Source organism: Arachis hypogaea, chromosome 17, assembly GCF_003086295.3.
Source record: "Arachis hypogaea cultivar Tifrunner chromosome 17, arahy.Tifrunner.gnm2.J5K5, whole genome shotgun sequence".
NCBI lineage: Eukaryota > Viridiplantae > Streptophyta > Magnoliopsida > Fabales > Fabaceae > Arachis > Arachis hypogaea.
This window is the reverse complement of record NC_092052.1, coordinates 64,781,618-64,800,947: the sequence shown is the minus strand read 5'-3', so window position 1 is coordinate 64,800,947 and position 19,330 is coordinate 64,781,618. Positions and strand designations below refer to the sequence as shown.

The 19,330-nt window shown below is 41.1% G+C and overlaps 1 non-coding gene across 1 annotated transcript; it reads left to right on the top strand.

The window, feature by feature from the left end:
- Window positions 1-8,175: 8,175 nt before the first annotated feature.
- Window positions 8,176-8,283, top strand: LOC112767901 (small nucleolar RNA R71). Its single transcript, XR_003185340.1, has one exon. It is a non-coding gene; the product is annotated as a small nucleolar RNA R71 (small nucleolar RNA).
- Window positions 8,284-19,330: the final 11,047 nt, after the last annotated feature.

Genomic DNA, 19,330 nt, shown 5'->3' with positions numbered 1-19,330 from the left:
AATTGGGATATTTAATTATTTTTTTGCTTAAGGCTAGTAATGTGGTAAAATATAGAACAAATGGGATAAAAAGGCTCAAAGTGGCTGACAAAGGTAATTTAAAGGGTAGGCTTATTTAGGATAAGTGAGCTAAACAAATAATGGCCTCAATCATACGCATGCATATAACATATTAAATATTAGACATATAGGATCAAACAAAATAAGATTACAATCATAGAGAAGTAAACACACAAGAATAAAATATTTATGGTTAAATAATGTAACCATGTAATTAAACTCAAATCTCACAGGTTGTGTGTTTTTAGCTTTTTAAACTATGTTCCAGATACAACTTCAAACAAGTTTACACAAAGGTTTCAATTTAAATTAGTGAAATTTTTCAAGAAGTAGGGTCTTAGAAGAAACTTATTATTTTCAATTAAGTAGAACATGCATGCAACTAATTATTACTGTGCAATTTATCCTATCTTAAACAAAAGAAAAATTAACTAAATATCCTATTTTATTGGTGTTTTAAGGAAAAGAAATTACCTCCGGAAGTCAGGTACTGACTGACCTCCCCACACTAAAGGCTTTGCACCGTCCTCGGTGCCATCTGTCAGGAATAAAGGGGGGCTGGTAGCAGCATCTCCACTATCGGAACCGTCATGGCTCCCTGTGCTAGTAAATGAGGTGGAGTCCCAGGAGTCTGGGTCATCGTCGGATCTGTATTTTCCCATAAATAGCTCCTTGAGGTATGTGAATCGGCACTTGTTACGTCGTTCTCTTAACTTTTCTTTGTGTTCCTGCCGATCTAACCTTTCAAGTATTTGATGGAGCAGTTGGTTTATTGTAGGTGCTTGTGGTGTTGAAGGAGGAATGTCTTCAGCCGATTCTGTAGCTGGCTTGTAGTGGCTGGTGGTGGTCTGATATATTTCCCGTTAGGGATGTACTGATCATCCCGTGGGAGTATGGCTTTGGTGTCCCCAACTCTGTAAGAGACTCCGGCTGTCGAGACGAGATCTGAAACCAAGGTGGGAAAAGGTAAGTTTTCCGCTATCTGTACGTGTCCCATTGCATTCCGGATGTGTCTTGGTAAATTGAGGTGCTGGTCTGTAAGGATACACCAGAGTAAAACAGCCATGTCTGCAGTGAAGAAGGACTTGTGAATGCTCGGAAAGACGTAATGAGACATAATTTGTGCCCATACTCGAGCCTCCAAGGTAAGTGCTGAAGTCGATATCCCTTTTGGTCAGGATTGATGGTATCCGTAGATCCATAGGCTGCCAGGTTGTGCTATAACTCTGAGAACGGCGTCCTAGTCAAATTGGTATGTTTGGCGCTTGAGTGAGGCTTCCTGGAATGCGTCCAATCTTTCTGGAGCAGGGAAAGGTCTAAAGCTTGTTGAATGGCTTCTTCAGTTCTGGGGACTTGTCTCTGACAGATATAGACGGACTGCATGGTTGGCATGTGAAGATTAGAGTAGAATTCTACTGCCCATGAGAGATTAACCTATCGTGGCTATCTCCGTAGGAATCCCCATTGTCTTTGCTCAATGCGGGGCTCAACAAATTCAGCAATGTGGGTTGGGAGGATAAGAAGGTACTCATTGTTGTAATTTCTCTCTGCCAGGATGGGGAACATCTGCTCACAGTAGCAGTTAGGAAACCGCGTAGTGTCCTTTGCTGGAAAGGCTTTATCTTTTTCATCGACCTTGATGATCCTCTTGATTCTTTTTGTTGAGGGCTTTACTGCTGTTGAAGATGGCTCTGCCACTAATGCTCTTTTTATTCCTCTCCTTGCTGGTGGTTTGGAAGTAGCTTTCTATTTTCCTTTCTTGGTGGCCATCCTGAAAAAGGAAAGAGGAAGTATTGTGTAAAGTGAAGGGTTCGAGCAAGGGGGCGAACAATATGGGTGGTAATCCATGCACGATAAATAAGTATGTCGTTAACACATGGTCTAGACTACATGTGAAAAGTCCATCAAGGGAGATAAAGCAAGTGCATGTTATGGCAATTAAATGCAAGATGTTTATTGGCATGCCGACAAAGGCATGAGTAGCATAGATCAAGCATTCAATGTCCAAGTTAGATTACCACATCATTCAAACTAACAATCTGTTTATATTGACAATTATATTTTAATCAATAAAATATAAAAGGGGTTTTGTGAAAAGCAGGCATTAAAGTAGTGGAATAGAATAAAGTAAAGTAGTGTGCAACGCCATACGGGCATTTTCACAAACACTTGGCATGCAAGATGAAAATATTATTGAGAGTAGGAAATTGGAACATGCAAGCAACCCTTATAAAAAGTAATATATAATTGTCAAACAAATCCATGATAATCCACAAGAAAAATATGGAAAATAAAGACTGAAATAAATTTTCAACACCAATAAAAAGGAATAAAAAGGAAGAGAATAAGGGAAAATATAGATAATGACGGTGAAAAGAAAGATTTAAAACATAAATAAAATTGATAAGGGAAAGTAAGAAGTAAAGAGAGAAAGAAAAGAGATAATAAGGGAAAAGAAAAATAAGGATTTGGGAGAAGAAAAGATAAGATATTTTGGCTAATCTGGATATTCTGTGTACCGCATGCGACGCGGACGCGTGAGTGACGCGGTTGCGTGGTATGCGATGTGTTCAAGTGACGCAAACGCGTGGTTCACGCGGCCGCGTGAGTTGTTTTGTGCGAATGGCACGAGGGCAGCGACGCATTCGCACAACTCTGTCTCAAATGCTTTCGTGCCAAAATTCTGGGTGACGCGATCGCGTGATTGACACGATCGCGTGAATGGCCGTGTTTGGAGGGGCAACGCGGCCGCGTGGAGCACGCGGTCGCATGACAAGGCTGGTGCTTCTAGCATCATTCCAGCCCAGCTCCATCGCAACTTGCTTCCATACACCTCTTTTACGTCGATTTTTAAGGTCACGCGGTTGCGTGGGTGACGCGGACGCGTGGGCATGTTTGTGCCTAAGGCACGCCTCCAGCCACGCTTTCGCGTGACTTGCTATCCAATTCTCTTTTCTTCATAACGCACTGGTGACGCGGGTGCGCCAGCAACGCTGCCGCGTTGCGTGCGTGTGTTTTTTTTTTATTAAATAAAACTAAAATGCAAAATTCACATGCAAACTATATGCAGCTAAATGCAGGGATGATGAGAAGAGTTATTAACATCATAAAAATAAAATAAAGTAAAAATTGAAATTAAGACTGAAACGGAACGATCATACCATGGTGAGTTGTCTCCCACCTAGCACTTTGCTTTTACTTCCTTAAGTTGGACGCTCGTTAGGCTCATTCAGCTTCTCTTGGTGGATCTTCCAAGAGGAAAATCTCTAGTTCCTTTTGATTCTTCATCTTCTCACCATGGTAAAGCTTTAGGCGATGTCCATTAACCTTAAGAAATTTGGAGTTAATAGGATGACGCAGGTGGAAAACTCCGTATGGCTCTACCTTTTCTACTCTGTATGGACCTTCCCATCTTGATCTCAGTTTTCCCGGTATGAGCCTCAGTCTGGAGTTATAAAGAAGAACTAACTCCCCTGGTCTGAATTCTCTCCTTTTAATGTACTTGTCATGGACAGCCTTCATTTTCTCCTTGTAACACCTGGAGTTGTCATATGCTTCTAGGCGAAGGGTCTCTAGTTCTGCTAGTTGCAGCTTTCTTTCAGCACCAGCTTTCGTAAGATTCATGTTGCACTCCTTCACAGCCCAGAAAGCCTTGTGTTCCACCTCTACGAGGAGGTGGCAAGCCTTTCCGTATACCAGGCGGAAGGGGCTCATCCCAGTGGGTGTCTTGTACGCTGTTTTATATGCCCAGAGTACATCTTATAGCCCGGCACTCCAGTCCTTCCTATGAGGTTTTACTATCTTCTCTAGAATACGTTTAATCTCTCTGTTAGAGACTTCTGCTTGCCTATTGGTCTGTGGATGATAAGCTGTTGCTACTTTATGAATTATTACATGCTTTTTTAGTAATCCTGTTAGTCTCCTGTTACAAAAGTGGGTGCCTTGATCGCTCACGATTGCTCGTGGTGATCCAAAGTAATAGATAATATGGTTTCTAACAAAGGAAACAACAATGTTAGCATCATCAGTACGGGTAGGAATTGCTTCCACCCATTTAGAAACATAATCTATGGCTAACAGTATATAAGAGTAACCGCTAGAATTTGGAAATGGACCCATAAAGTCAATGCCCCAAACATCAAAAATTTCACAAAAAAGCATAATCTGTTGAGGCATCTCATCCCTCTTGGATATATTACCAAACCTTTGGCATGGGAAACAAGATTTACAAAATTCAGCAGCATCTTTAAAAATAGTAGGCCACCAGAATCCACAGTCTAGAATTTTTCTAGCTGTTCTTTGAGGGCCAAAATGTCCTCCACTCTTAGATGAGTGGCAGGCCTCTAAAATAGACTGGAATTCTGATTGAGGCACACACCGTCTAATTACCTAGTCAGCACCGCACCTCCATAAATATGGATCATCCCATATATAATATTTGGACTCGCTTTTTAGCTTGTCTCTTTGGCGCTTAGTAAAATTTGGAGGAAAAGTGTGGCTAACTAGATAATTAGCTATAGGTGCATACCAAGGAACTACTTCAGATACTGCTTGTAAGTTATCAAATGGGAAATTATCATTTATAGGAGTGGAGTCACCCTTAATGTGCTCAAGGCGACTCAAGTGGTCTGCCACTAGATTCTGGTTACCACTCCTATCCTTAATTTCTAAATCAAATTCTTGTAGCAGCAGTATCCAACGTATTAGCCTTGGTTTGGACTCCTTTTTAGCTAATAAATATTTTAGAGCTGCATGGTCTGAGTACACTACTACCTTAGTACCAAGTAAGTAGGCTCGGAATTTATCCAGAGCAAAAACAATAGCTAGAAGCTCTTTTTCAGTAGTAGTATAATTAGACTGAGCAGCATCTAAAGTCTTAGATGCATAAGCAATTACAAAAGGGTCCTTACCTTCGCTCTGAGCCAGCGGTGCTCCTACTGCATGGTTGGAAGCATCACACATGATTTCAAATGGCTGGCTCCAGTCAAGTCCTCTCACAATTGGAGCTTGAGTCAGGGTGGTCTTCAGCTTATCAAACGCTTGCATACAACTCTCACTGAACTCGAACTCAATATCTTTCTGCAGCAGTCTGGATAGAGGTAATGCCACCTTACTAAAGTCCTTAATGAATCTCCTGTAAAAACCTGCGTGGCCAAGGAACGAATAGACTTTCCTCACGGAGGAGGGGTAAGGTAAACTAGAAATAACATCCACCTTTGCTAGATCTACAAAAATGCCAGTATTAGACACAACATGTCCTAGTACAATTCCTTGTTTGACCATAAATTGACATTTTTCAAAATTTAATACAAGGTTTGTATTAACACATCTGTCTAACACTCTAGATAAACTATCCAAGCAAAGGCTAAATGAATCACCATATATGCTGAAATCATCCATAAAAATCTCCATACATTTCTCAATCAGATCAGAGAAAAGACTCATCATGCATCTTTGGAAAGTAGCAAGTGCATTGCATAAGCCAAAGGGCATTCTCTTATAAGCATAAGTCCCAAAAGGACATGTAAAAGTAGTATTTTCTTGATCTTCAGGAGCTATATGAATTTGAAAGTAGCCTGTATAACCATCTAAAAAACAATAATGAGATTTACCTGATAGGCGATCAAGCATTTGATCAATGAATGGCAAGGGGTAATGATCCTTGTGAGTGGCTTGGTTGAGACGCCTATAGTCAATGCAAACTCTCCATGAATTCTGCACTCTAGTTGTCAGAAGCTGTCCATGCTCATTTTTTATTGTTGTGACTCCAGACTTCTTGGGCACTACTTGTACTGGGCTGACCCATTCACTATCTGAAATTGGGTAAATAATATCTGCTGCAAGTAGCCTGGTTACTTCCTTCTTGACAACTTCTAAGATGGTGGGATTCAATCTTCTTTGAGACTCATGGACAGGCTTTGCTCCCTCTTCTAAGAATATTCTGTGTTCACAAACTTGGGGGCTAATGCCTACTATATCCGCCAAGCTCCATCTAATTGCTTTCTTATTTTTTCTCACCACACTGAGTAGTTGTTCTTCTTGTTGAGAAGTGAGTTCCCTTGCAATGATAACTGGGAACTTCTGCTTGTCCTCAAGTTAAGCATACTTGAGGTGTGGAGGAAGGGGCTTTAACTCTAACTTCTGCTCATAGCTAGGCTCTGGATCATCTGGGGCTGGTAATAATGGTAAAGTCTTCTCATTGTTTCCAGAAAGTGTCCCCACACTTGGACCTTGCTCCATGTACTTCTCTTCTAATTCTTCCTGGTAAACTTCAGCTACAGTTTCATCAATAATGTCGCATTGGAAGATGGAATAATCTTCCGGAGGGTGCTTCATAGCTTCATTTAAACTGAAACTCACTGTTCTACCATCTATCTCAAAAGAGTAAGTTCTTAAGAATGCATCCAGCTTGAACTTTGAAGTCTTCAGGAATGGTCTTCCAAGCAGGATTGATGATGGTCTTCCTGAGTCATTAGGGGGCATTTCTAGGATATAGAAATCAATGGGAAATGTGAGCCCCTTAATGCTCACTAGTACATCTTCAGCAATTCCAACTACTGTAATAATGCTTTTATCTACTAACACAAAACGAGCTGCCGACCTTTTTAAGGGAGGGAGCCTCAAAGTATCATATATAGACAAAGGCATTATACTAACACATGCTCCTAAATCACACATACAGTTAGAAAATATCACATCTCCAATGGTACAGCTAACCATACATGGACCTGGATCACTACATTTTTCAGGTATTCCTCCCATTAAAGCAGATATAGAACATCCTAAAGGAATAGTTTCTAATTCATTAATTTTATCTTTATGTATGCACAAATCCTTTAGAAACTTTGCGTATTTAGGTACTTGTTGAATAACATCAAAAAAGGGAACAGTTACCTCGACCTTTTTGAATATTTCTACCATTTTGGGATCAAGTTCCATCTGCTTTCTGGGCTTCCTTGCAAGTTATGGAAATGAGATAGGAGGGGCGCGATTTGTAGCTTCAGCATCCCTTGGGGCTTCATTCTGTGGTTGAACTTCTTCTTCTTCAACTATGTCTTGTACGTCCTCTTCCTCTTCAGCATCTTCCACTTCCACCACATCCTCTGCTGGCACGTTTTTCTTGTGGGCTTGGCTCCTCATGGTTCCTCTTCTGTAATGTGGTTCTGGACCTCAAAGTGATGGTGTTGATGCCACCCTTGGGATTAGGCAGTGGTTGAGAAAGAATTCCACTGGAGCTTGAAGGTTGATGTGTGGAATTAAGTGAGGAATCCATCCGGGAGATGAGAGCTTGTAAAGTGGCAGTCAAGCCATTCAGACCAGAGTTCAGCTGCGCCAGAATGTTTTGTTGTCCTTGCACAAGAGAACGGAGTATCTCATCATTTGATGAGGAATTAGAATAAGAAGTCTGAGAAACTTGTTGTTGGGGTTGCTGGGGTCCTTGTGATTGTCTTAGGTGGGGTGCTCTGTAAGGTTGGTTCTGATTCTGCTGTCTGTTGTTGTTGTTGTTATTGTTATTCCACCTCTGGTTTCCATTATTATCTCTGCCTCCTCTATTAAAGTTATCCCTCCAGCCATGGTTAGAATTATCTCTCCAGCCTTGGTTGGAGTTGTCTTGCCATCCATGGTTATTGTTGCCACCTTGGTTGTAGTTGCCGCCTTGTTGATTGTATCCTTGATTCGGGCGGTCATAGAAGTTGTGAGTGGCTGCCACAGTGTTGTCTTACTGGAGTTGTGGGCATTCATCAGTATAATGACTATAATCAGCACAGATCCCGCATACTCTTTGTGGGACTAACTATTGGCTTTGCTGGGGTGGGAGAGGCTGAGCTTATTGTGCTTGTTGTTGGTTCAACTGCATTTGTTTACGTAAGTTGGTCATTTCACATATACTCTGTGTCAGAACAGTAGTTTCTTTGCTAGAGGAAACCTCTGCAATAGCTTTGGGGTTGCGCCTCTGTCTGTGATTCTTAGTGGACTCAGCTAAGTCGCTGACCAGTTGCTATGTTTCATCTGCAGTTTTGTAATTTTTCAGAGAACCATTACTGGCACCTTCCAGTGTGGTCTTATCCTGGGGTTCATGCCTTGGGTGAAGTAGTTGATCAATACTAGTCTATCAATCATGTGATGGGGACATGCGTCCAGGAGATTGTTGAAGCGCTCCCAATATTCATAGAGAGTCTCTGATTCACCTTGAACAATGCAGGAGATCTCTTTTCTCAGTCTATCTGTGACTTCAGCTGGGAAGTATTTTTCCAAAAATTCTCTTCTAAGCGTGTCCCAGTTGGTAATAGTCGCTTGAGGTTGGGAGTAGTACCATTCCCTTACCTTTTCCTCAAGAGAAAACGGGAAGGCGATTAACAGAACAGAAATTTCATCTACACCATGACGCCTAACAGTAGAACACGTTGTCTGGAAATCCCTAAGGTGCTTGATAGGCTCTTGAGCAGGTAAGCCATGAAACTTGGGCATCAAGTTGATCAATGCGGTTTTTAGTTCAAAATATGTAGCTGCAGTCGGGTGATGCACTTGATATGGCTGCAGTGTAAAATCTGGGGCTCCTGCCTCCTGGAGAGTAATCTTCCTAGGTGCTGCCATGTTCCCTACACATAAATCAACTAGATCAGTAGTAAATGAGCTTGTCTCGCTCTCAGATGGCAGTTCAGATTCGCCCTCAGATGAGACTGGTGAATTGATAATAACCACTTCACCACCCTCAGAGGCTAACCGACGTTGAGTTCGTCTAATATGTGAAAGAGTTCTTTCAATTTCAGGATCAAATGGGACTAAACTTGGATTAGGCAATGAACAAGTCATTCAATGAGAAAAATAAATTCAAAATGCAACATAATTATCTGAACAGAGTCAATGAGTAATTAATTAAAAATAAGGGAGTAAAGAAACAAACTAAAGTAATTTCTTCAACGGAGGTAATGGCTCTTCAACATCCACAATCCAAAAACAAAAGCATAAACTATCAATGTAACACTAATCTAGATCCAGATCTAAAACTAAGAGTAATCCTAATGTGATGAATCTGAATGTCTGTGGATGCGTCTTCAAGTTTCTGCATGTTCTCTAGGTTTAGTCTGTGTTTCTGGACCGAAAACTGGGTCAAAATGCGGCCCAAAATTGCCCCCAGTGAATTCTGTTATTTTTGCAGATCGCGCAGGTCACGCGTACGCGTCATCCACACGTTCGCGTCATTCAGCGTTTTTCCTTGCCACGCGTTCGCGTGGCTTACGCGTTCGCGTGGCTTACGCGTTCGCGTCATTCGTGCAGACTCCAATCCACGCGTTTACGTCAGGCACGCGTCCGCGTCATTGCAAATTCTCCATTTCACGCGTCCGCGTGGGCCATGCGCTCGCGTCATTGCTCGCTGTTCATCTTCTTAGTTTCTTGTCTTCCTTCCATTTTTGCAAGCCTCCTCTCTACTTTCCAAGTCATTCGTGCCCTATGAAGTCTGAAACACTTAACACACGGATCACGACATCGAATGGCTTAAAGGAGAATTAAAATACATAATTAAAAGTCTCTGGGAAGCAAGTTTTCAATCATGGAGTGATTTTGGGAAGGAATTGTAAATACATGCTTATCATATGAATAAGTGGGTAAAGAATTGATAAAACCCCACAATTAAATACAATATAAATCATAAAATACTAGTTTATCAATGGTGCTAGTAATAGTTCTCTAAAAAAGTACAAGACCACAGATGAAGCATGGCAACTGATCAGCGACTTAGCTGAGTCTACTAGGAATCACAGGCACAGGAGCAGCCACTCAAAAGCTATTGCAGAAGTTTCCTCTAGCAGTGAGACTACTGCTCTTACACAGAGTATATGTGAAATGACCAACCTACTGAAGCAGATACAGTTGAATCAACAACAAACTCAACATTCCCCACCACAACAAAGCCAACAGTTAGTTCCCCAAAGAGTATGCGGAATCTGTGCTGATTATAGTAATTACACTGATGAGTGCCCGCAGCTCTAACAAGAAGACAATATTGTGGCAGCTACTCATAACTTCTATGACCGCCCGAATCAAGGATAAAATCAACAAGGTGGTAACTACAACCAAGGTGGGAACTATAACCAAGGATGGCAGGATAATTCTAACCAGGGATGGAGGGATAATTCCAACCATGGTTGGAGGGACAACTATAACAGAGGAGGCAGAGACAACAATGGAAATCAGAGGTGGAATAACAATAACAGACAGCAGAATCAGAACCAACCTTACAGAGCACCTCACCTTACGCAATCTCAAAGACCCCAGCAAAACCAACAACAGGTCCCCCAGATCACTTACCCCCCTTCCTCATCAAATGACGAGATGCTTCGTTCTCTTGCACAAGGATAACAAGACATGCAGACTACACTGAATTCTACTCTAAATGGTCTGAATGCCACTTTACAAGCTCTCACCACCCGGATAGATTCATTACCTGCTACTACTAACCAACCTTTAAGCTCTAGTGGAATACCTTCTCAACCCTTACCTAATCCCAAAGGTGGCATCAATGCCATCACTTTGAGGTCCGGAACCACACTGCAAGAGAGAAACCAAGAGGAGCCAAGCCCACTAGAACACGCCCCAGTTGAGGATATGGTAGAAGTGGAAGATGCTGAAGAGGAAGAGGAAGTACAAGACAAGGTTGAAGAAGAAGTAGCTCAGCCAAGGAATGGAGCACCAAAGGATGCAGAAGCTGCAAGTGGCGCCATTCCTATCCCATTTCCACACCTTGCAAGGAAGTTCAGAAAGTAGACGGAACTTGATCCCAAAATAGTAGAAATTTTCAAAAACGTTGAGGTAATTGTTCCCCTTTTTGATGTTATTCAGCAAGAACCTAAATATGCAAAGTTTCTGAAAGATTTATGCATACATAAAGATAAAATTAATGAATTAGAAACTATTCCTTTAGGTAGTTCTATATCTACTTTAATGGGAGGTATATCTGAAAAATGTAGTGATCCAAGTCCATATATGGTAAACTGTACCATTGAAAGTGTAATATTTTCTGACTGCATGTGTGATTTAGGAGCGTATGTTAGTATAATGCCATTGTCTATATATGATGCTTTAAGGCTCCCTCCCTTAAAAAGGTTGCCAGCTCATTTTGTGTTAGCAGATAAAAGCATTATTACAGTAGTTGGAATTACTGAAGATGTATTAGTGAGCATTAAGAGACTCACATTTCCCATTGACTTCTATATCCTGGAAATGCCCCCTAATGACTCAAGAAGACCATCATCAATCCTGCTTGGAAGACCATTCCTGAAGACTTCAACGTTCAAGCTAGATGCTTCTCAGGAACTTACTCCTTTGAGATAGATGGCAGAGCAGTGAGTTTCAGTTTAAACAAAGCTATGAAGCACCCTCCGGAAGATCATTCTATCTTCCAGTGTGACATCATTGATGAAACTGTAGCTGAAGTTCACCAAGAAGAAGTAGAAGAGAAGCACATGGAGCAAGGTCCAAGTGTGGGGACACCCTCTGAACACAATGAGTACACTTTGCCATTATCACTAGCCCCGGATGATCTAGAGTCTAGCCATGAGCAGAAATTGGAATTGAAGCCCCTTCCTCCACACCTCAAGTATGCTTACCTTGAGGATAATCAGAAATTCCCAGTTATCATCACAAAGGAACTCACTTCCCTACAAGAGGAGCAGCTGCTTAGTGTTCTGAGGAAACATAAGAAAGCTATTGGGTGGAGCTTGGCGGATATAGTAGGCATCAGCCCTCAAGTTTCTGAGTACAGAATATATTTAGAAGAGGAAGAAAAGCCTCTCCGTCAACCCCAAAGAAGATTGAATCCCACCATCTTAGAAGTTGTCAAGAAAGAAGTGACCAGGCTACTTGAAGCAGATATCATTTATCCCATCTCAGACAGTGAATGGGTCAGTCCAGTACAAGTGGTGCCCAAGAAGTCTAGAGTCACAATAGTAAAAAATGAGCATGGAGAACTCCTGACAACTAGAGTACAGAATTTATGGAGGGTTTGCATTGACTATAGGCGTCTCAACCAAGCTACTCGCAAGGATCATTATCCCCTCCCATTTATTGATTAGATGCTTGATCGCCTGTCAGGTAAATCCCATTATTGCTTTTTAGATGGTTATATAGGCTATTTTCAAATTCATATAGCTCATGAAGATCAGGAGAAGACTACTTTTACATGTCCCTTTGGAACGTATGCATATAAGAGAATGTCTTTTAGCTTATGTAATGCACCGGCTACTTTCCAAAGATGCATGATGAGTATCTTTTCAGATCTTATTGAAAACTGTATGAAAGTTTTTATGGATGATTTTAGCGTTTATGGTGATTCCTTTAGCCTTTGCTTGGATAGTTTAGCTAAAGTATTAGACAGGTGTGTTAGCTCAAACCTCGTATTGAATTTTGAAAAATGTCACTTTATGGTAAAACAATGGATTATTCTAGGACTTGTTGTTTCTAATACTAGTATTTCTGTAGATCCAGCAAAGGTGGATGTCATTTCTAGTTTACCTTATCCCTCCTTCATGAGGAAAGCCCGTTCGTTCCTTGGCCATGCAGGTCTCTACAGGAGATTCATTAAGGACTTCAGTAAGGTAGCATTACCTTTATCCAGACTATTGCAGAAAGATATTGAGTTCGAGTTCAGTGAGGATTACATGCAAGCATTTGATAAGCTGAAGATCGCCCTGACTCAAGCTCCAATCGTGAGAAGACCAGACTGGAACCAGCCATTTGAGATTATGTGTGATGCCTCCAACCATGCAGTAGGAGCAGTGCTGGCTCAGCACGAAAGTAAGGATCCTTTCGTAATTGCTTATGCGTCTAAGACCTTAGACGCTGCTCACTCTAATTACACTACTACTGAAAAAGAGCTTCTTGCTATTGTTTTTGTTCTAGATAAATTCTGAGCCTATTTGCTTGGTACTAAGGTAGTAGTGTACTCAGACCATGCAGCTCTAAAGTATTTATTAGCTAAAAAAGAGTCTAAACCAAGGCTAATACGCTGGACACTACTGCTGCAAGAATTTGATTTAGAAATAAAGGATAGGAGTGGTAACCAGAATTTAGTGGCAGACCACTTGAGTAGCCTTGAACACATTAAGGATGACTCCACTCCTATTAATGATACTTTTCCATTTGATAGCTTGCATGCAGTATCTGAAGTAGTTCCTTGGTATGCACCTGTAGCTAATTATCTAGTTAGCCATACTTTTCCTCCTAATTTTACTAAGCATCAGAGAGACAAGGTGAAAAGTGAGTCTAAATATTATATATAGGATAAGCCATACTTATGGAGGTGTGGTGTTGACCAGGTAATTAGAAGGTGTGTACACCAATCAGAATTCCAGTCCATTTTAGCGGCCTGCCACTCTTCTGAGAGTGGAGGACATTTTGGCCCTCAAAGAACAGCTAGAAAAATCTTAGACTGTGGATTCTGGTGGCCTACTCTTTTTAAAGATGCTGCTGAATTTTGTAAATCTTGTTCCCCATGCCATAGGTTTGGTAATATATCCAAGAGGGATGAGATGCCTCAACAGATTATGCTTTTCTGTGAAATTTTTTATGTTTGGGGCATTGACTTCATGGGTCCATTTCCAAACTCTAATGGTTACCGTTACATACTATTAGCTGTAGATTATGTATCTAAATGGGTGGAAGCAATTCCTACCCGTACTGATGATGCTAACACTGTTGTTTCTTTTGTTAGAAATTATATTATTTGTCACTTTGGATCACCACGAGCAATCGTGAGTGATCAAGGCACCCACTTTTGTAACAGGAGACTAACAGGATTACTGAAGAATCATGGGATTGTTCACAAAGTAGCAACAGCTTATCATCCCCAGACCAATGGACAAGCAGAGGTATCTAATAGAGAAATAAAGCATATTCTGGAGAAGATAGTAAAACCTCATAGGAAGGACTGGAATGCCAGGCTACAAGATGCACTCTGGGCATATCGAACAACGTTCAAGACACCCATTGGGATGAGCCCCTTCCGCTTAGTGTACGGAAAGGCTTGCCACCTTCTAGTAGAGGTGGAACACAAGGCTTTCTGGGCTGTGAGGGAGTGCAACATGAATTTTGAGGAAGCTAGTGCTGAAAGAAAGCTGCAACTAGCTGAATTAGAGAACCTTCGCCTAGAAGCATATGACAACTCCAGGCGATACAAAGAGAAGATGAAGGCTGTCCATGACAAGCACATAAAAAGGAGAGAATTCAGACCAGGGGAGTTAGTTCTTCTTTATAACTCCAGAAAGAGGCTTATGCCAGGCAAACTGAGATCAAGATGGGAAGGTCCCTACATAGTAGAAAAGGCAGAGCCATACGGAGTTTTTCACCTGCGTCATCCTTCTAGCTCCAAATTCATCAAGGTCAATGGACATCGCCTAAAGCTTTATCATGGAGAAAAGATTAAGGATCACAAAGAACTAGAGGTTTTCCTCTTGGAAGACCCACCAACAGAAGCAGAATGAGCTTGAAAAACGTCCAACTTAAGGACGTAAAAGCAAAGTGCTAGGTGGGAGACAACCCACCATGGTATGATCGTTCTGTTTCAGGCTTAGTTTTATTTTACTTTATTCTATTTTGTTTTTATTAATGACTCTTCTCATAATTTCTGCATATTCATCTCTGCATTTTGCATTCTGCATAAAAAAGGGGGGACACACGACACGCAAGCGTCGCTGACGCGTCCGCGTCATAGGTACTTTTGAAACAAGAAGAAAAGAAGCAGAGAGTTACGTGGGGGTGTGGCTGGAGGTGTGCCTTAGGCACAAACACGCCCATGCGAACGCGTCCCTGACGCGTTTGCTTCACTTGAAAAACCAACCCCCCATGCATACGCGTCACCCACGCGCACGCATAACCCTGCGAAATCGACGTAAAGAGGTGTATGGCAGAGAGTTATGATGGAGTGGGGATGGAATGGTGCTGGAAGCACAAGCCCTATCACGCGAATGCGTGCTCCACGCGTCCGCGTCATTTTTCAAATAGAAGCTAGTCACGCGTGCGCGTCACCCACGCGCACGCATCACCCTAAATTTTGGCAATATGCGAACGAAACAGAGAGTTGTGCGTACGCGAGGCTGCACTCACGCCAATGGCACAAAACAGGTCACGCGTCCGCGTCACCCACGCGTTCGCGTCACCTGAAAATAGCACCAACCACGCGAACGCGTGCTCCACGCGTCCGCGTCGCATGCGACGCACAGTTTAACTATACCTGCGCCAAATTCTTATCTTTTCTTCCCCAATCCTAATTTTACTCCTCCCTTCTTATTTCTTTCTTCTTCCCTCTTTCTTCTTTATTCCTTCTCACTTTTTACTTTCTCCCTACTTCTCTTTCACATTCATTATCAAGGTTTTTTTCTTTTCTTCTTCCCCTTTTTACCTCTTCATTATTATTTTTATTTATGTTTTCTTCTTCTTTTTCTTTTTACTTTCATTATCTATGTTTTCTTTTTCTTTATTTTTCTTTTTTCCATTATTTTAATTGGTGTTAGAAATTTAATTGGGTGATTGTTTTCTTCTATATTTTTGCTTGTGGACTTTTTAGGAATTGTTTGACAATCATCAATAATTATTTTTGGGTTGTTTGCATGTTCAAATTCAATACTTTCAATAACATATTTACCATGCATACTAAGTGTTTGTGAAAACACCCGTATGGCATTGTGCATATTTAAATATTCTATTCTTCTACTCTAATGCCTGTTTTTCACAAAAATCTTTTTTTATATATTATTGATTGAATATAATTGTCAATACAAATAGGTTGTTAGTTTGAAACACTTGATAATCAAATTGGGCATTTAATGCTTGATCTATGCTACTAATGCCTTTGCCAGCATGCCAATAAACATCTTGCATCTACTTGCCATAACATGCACTTGCTATATTTCCATTGATAAACTTTTCACATGTAGTCGCGACCATGTGTTAACGACATCCTTCTTTACCGTGCATTGATTATCACTTGTACCATCCTCTTCCTTGCTCTAACCCTTAGCTTTAAAATTTACTTTCTTTTTTTTCCCTTTTCAGGATGGCCACCAAAAAAGGTAAAGAGAAAGTTACTCCCAAACCACCAGCAAGGAAAGGAACAAAAAGAGCACTAACTGCAGAACCTTCTTCAACAGCAGTAAAGCCCTCAACAAAGAAAATCAAGAGGATCATCAAGATCGATGAAAAAGAGAAAGCCTTTTCAGCAAAGGACACTGTGCGATTTATTAACCGCTACTGTGAGCAGATGTTCCCCATCTTGGCCGAGAGGAACTATAATAACGAGTACCTTCTCATTCTCCTGACCAATATTATTGACTTTGTTGAGCCCCGAATTGAACAAAGACAATGGGGATTCCTACGGAGACAGTCACGGCAGGTCAATCTCTCATGGGTAGTTGAATTCTACTCAAACTTTCACATGCCAACCCTGCAGTCTGTTTATGTCCGTCAGAAGCAAGTCCCCATAACTGAAGAAGCTATTCAAGAAGCTTTAGATATTTTGCCTGCTCCAGAAGGATTGGACGCCTTCCAAAAAGCCTGTTTCAAGCGCCAGACATACCAATTTGACTGGGACGCCGTTCTCAGAGTTATAGCACAACCTGGCAGCAGATGGATCTATAGAAACCATCGATCCCGACCTAAGGAAATATTGGCTTTAGCACTCACCTTGGAGGCTCGAGTATGGGCACAGATCATGTCCCATTATGTCTTTCCGAGCACTCACGAGTCCTCCTTCACTGCAGATATGGCTATTTTACTCTGGTGTATCCTTATAGACCAGCCTCTCAATTTACCAAGACACATCCGGAATGCTATGGGACACGTACAGATTACAAGCAACCTACCTTTTCCTGCCTTGGTTTCAGATCTAGTCTCAGCAGCCAGAGTCTCCTACAAAGCTGGGGACACCAAGGCCATGATTCCATGGGATGATCAGTACGTCCCTAACGGGAAGTATATTAGACCTCCAGCAGCAACTATTAACCGGAGCACAGAACCAACAGAACATATCCCTTCTCCTTCCACATCACAAACACCTTCAACAAACCAACTGCTCCATCAGATACTTGAGAGGTTAGACTGGCTTGACCGGCAAGGAAAGCGAAGAGAACGTCGTAACAAGCACAGATTTACATACCTCAAGGAGCTACTTATTGGTAATAGCCCACCTGAAGAAGACCGAGACACCCCAGACTCCACTTCATTTACCAGCACAGGGAGCGATAACAGTTCCGATTGTGGAGATGCTGTTACCAGCCCCCCTTTGTTCCTGACAGATGGCACCGAGGACGGTGCCAAGCTTTAAGTGTGGGGAGGTCGGTGATAAACCCATATTTTATGATGTATTTTGTGCTCCATTTAAGTAATTTATTCAATCCTTCACCCACTTATTCATGTAAATTGCATGGTTTTACTTTTCCTTCCTTATTATGTGATATATGTGAAAAACATGTTTCCTATGCTTTAAAAATATTAATTTTGATTACCCTTTATTACCATTCGATGCCGTGATTTGTGTGTTAAGTATTCTCAGATCTCCTAAGGCAGGAATAGCGTAGAGGATAGAAAGGAAACATACAAAAATAGAAGGAAAGCACAAAAATGGAGTTTTGAAGAAAAGGGCAACGACGAGAATGCGTGACTGACGCGGACGCGTACCCTGAGCAGAACGCAACTGACGCGTACGCGTGACCGAAGCGAACGCGTGACAAGGAAAACTCCCAGATGACGCGACCGCATGACCCACGCGGATGCATGACAGACGCCATGCACCAGAATCTGCAGAAAATGCCCCCAGCGATTTCTGGACCCTTTTTCAGCCCAATTCTGAATCCAGAAACACAGAATATAAGCCAGAGAATGGAGGAATCAAAGGAGAACATATCATACATCCACTTTTTATATTTTAGATGTAGTTTTTAGAGAGAGAGGTTCTCTCCTCTCTCTTAGGTTTTAGGATTAGGATTCCTCTTAAAGGATTTAGGATTTCAACTCTTTCTCAGGTTCAATATTCCTTTTACTTTATATTTCTCTTTTACTTTCAGATACTCTAATGCTTTTATTTAATTACTTATGTTGCCAAGTTGGCTTATGAACCATTCATGTTAGGATTTTCTTTATTTAATATAAATTGAGGTATTTCAGATTTATGATTCTTATTTAGCTTTTTATATTCTTGGCTTTAATTGATTAACTGGATACTCTTGAGTTATCAAACTTATCGTGATTGTTAATTGTTATTTTCGCTAATTGATTTGAATTCCCCTAACTCTAGTCCTTTCTTAGGAGTTGGCTAGGACTTGAGGATCTAACTAATTAGTCCACTTGACTTTCCCTTGCTTTAGTAAAGGTTAACTAAGTGGGATTAAAACTCAATTCTCATCACTATCGATAAGGATAACTAGGATAGGACTTCCGAATTTTCATAACTTGCCAAGAGTTTTATTAGATATTAATTTATTAATTCCTGCAATTTATTTTCCTTGTTCAAACCTTTTAAAACCCAAAAACACTGTTCTCCATAACTAATAATAAGAACACCTCCCTGCAGTTTCTTGAGAAGATGACCTGAGGTTTGAATACTTCGGTTTATAAATTTTATTGGGTTTGTTACTTGTGACAACCAAACGTTTGTACGAAAGGATTTTCTGTTGGTTTAGAAGCTATACTTGCAACGCGATTATATTTGTGAATTTCTTTACCGATAGAAAAACCCTTCGTCAAAATGGCGCCGTTACCGGTAAACTGCAAACGTGTGCCTTATTATTGGTTATTGTAAATATTTTTCTTTTACTTGTTTATTTGTTTTTATTTTTTCTTCCCTTTTATTTCTATTAGCCACTATGAATTCTCACCCCTCTCGCTTTGAGTTTAGTTCTAAATTTATTGAAAGGAGTGGAAGCTATAATAGGAATATGCATCAAGGTCTAAGAAATCAAAGATGGATGGAGCCAAGAGGATCTGATTAACCCTTTAGGCAACAACACCCTCCAAGATATCATGGGTAAGGACCACTCTACAATGCATATCAAGCTGATAGATATGGTGGACCCCCTTGTAATTACCAACAAGCCCCACCCTGTGCTTATAGACCATCCTCTCAATGTAGCTTTGAACCACCACACTCACAAATTCCTTCTCATCATTCACCACCGTATGACCCTTATCCACCACAATCCCAATCCAATTACTCCCAAGAACCACCACATTCTTATTTTGAACCCTCTCCCCCAACCAATGAACCCTCATACCCACCCCA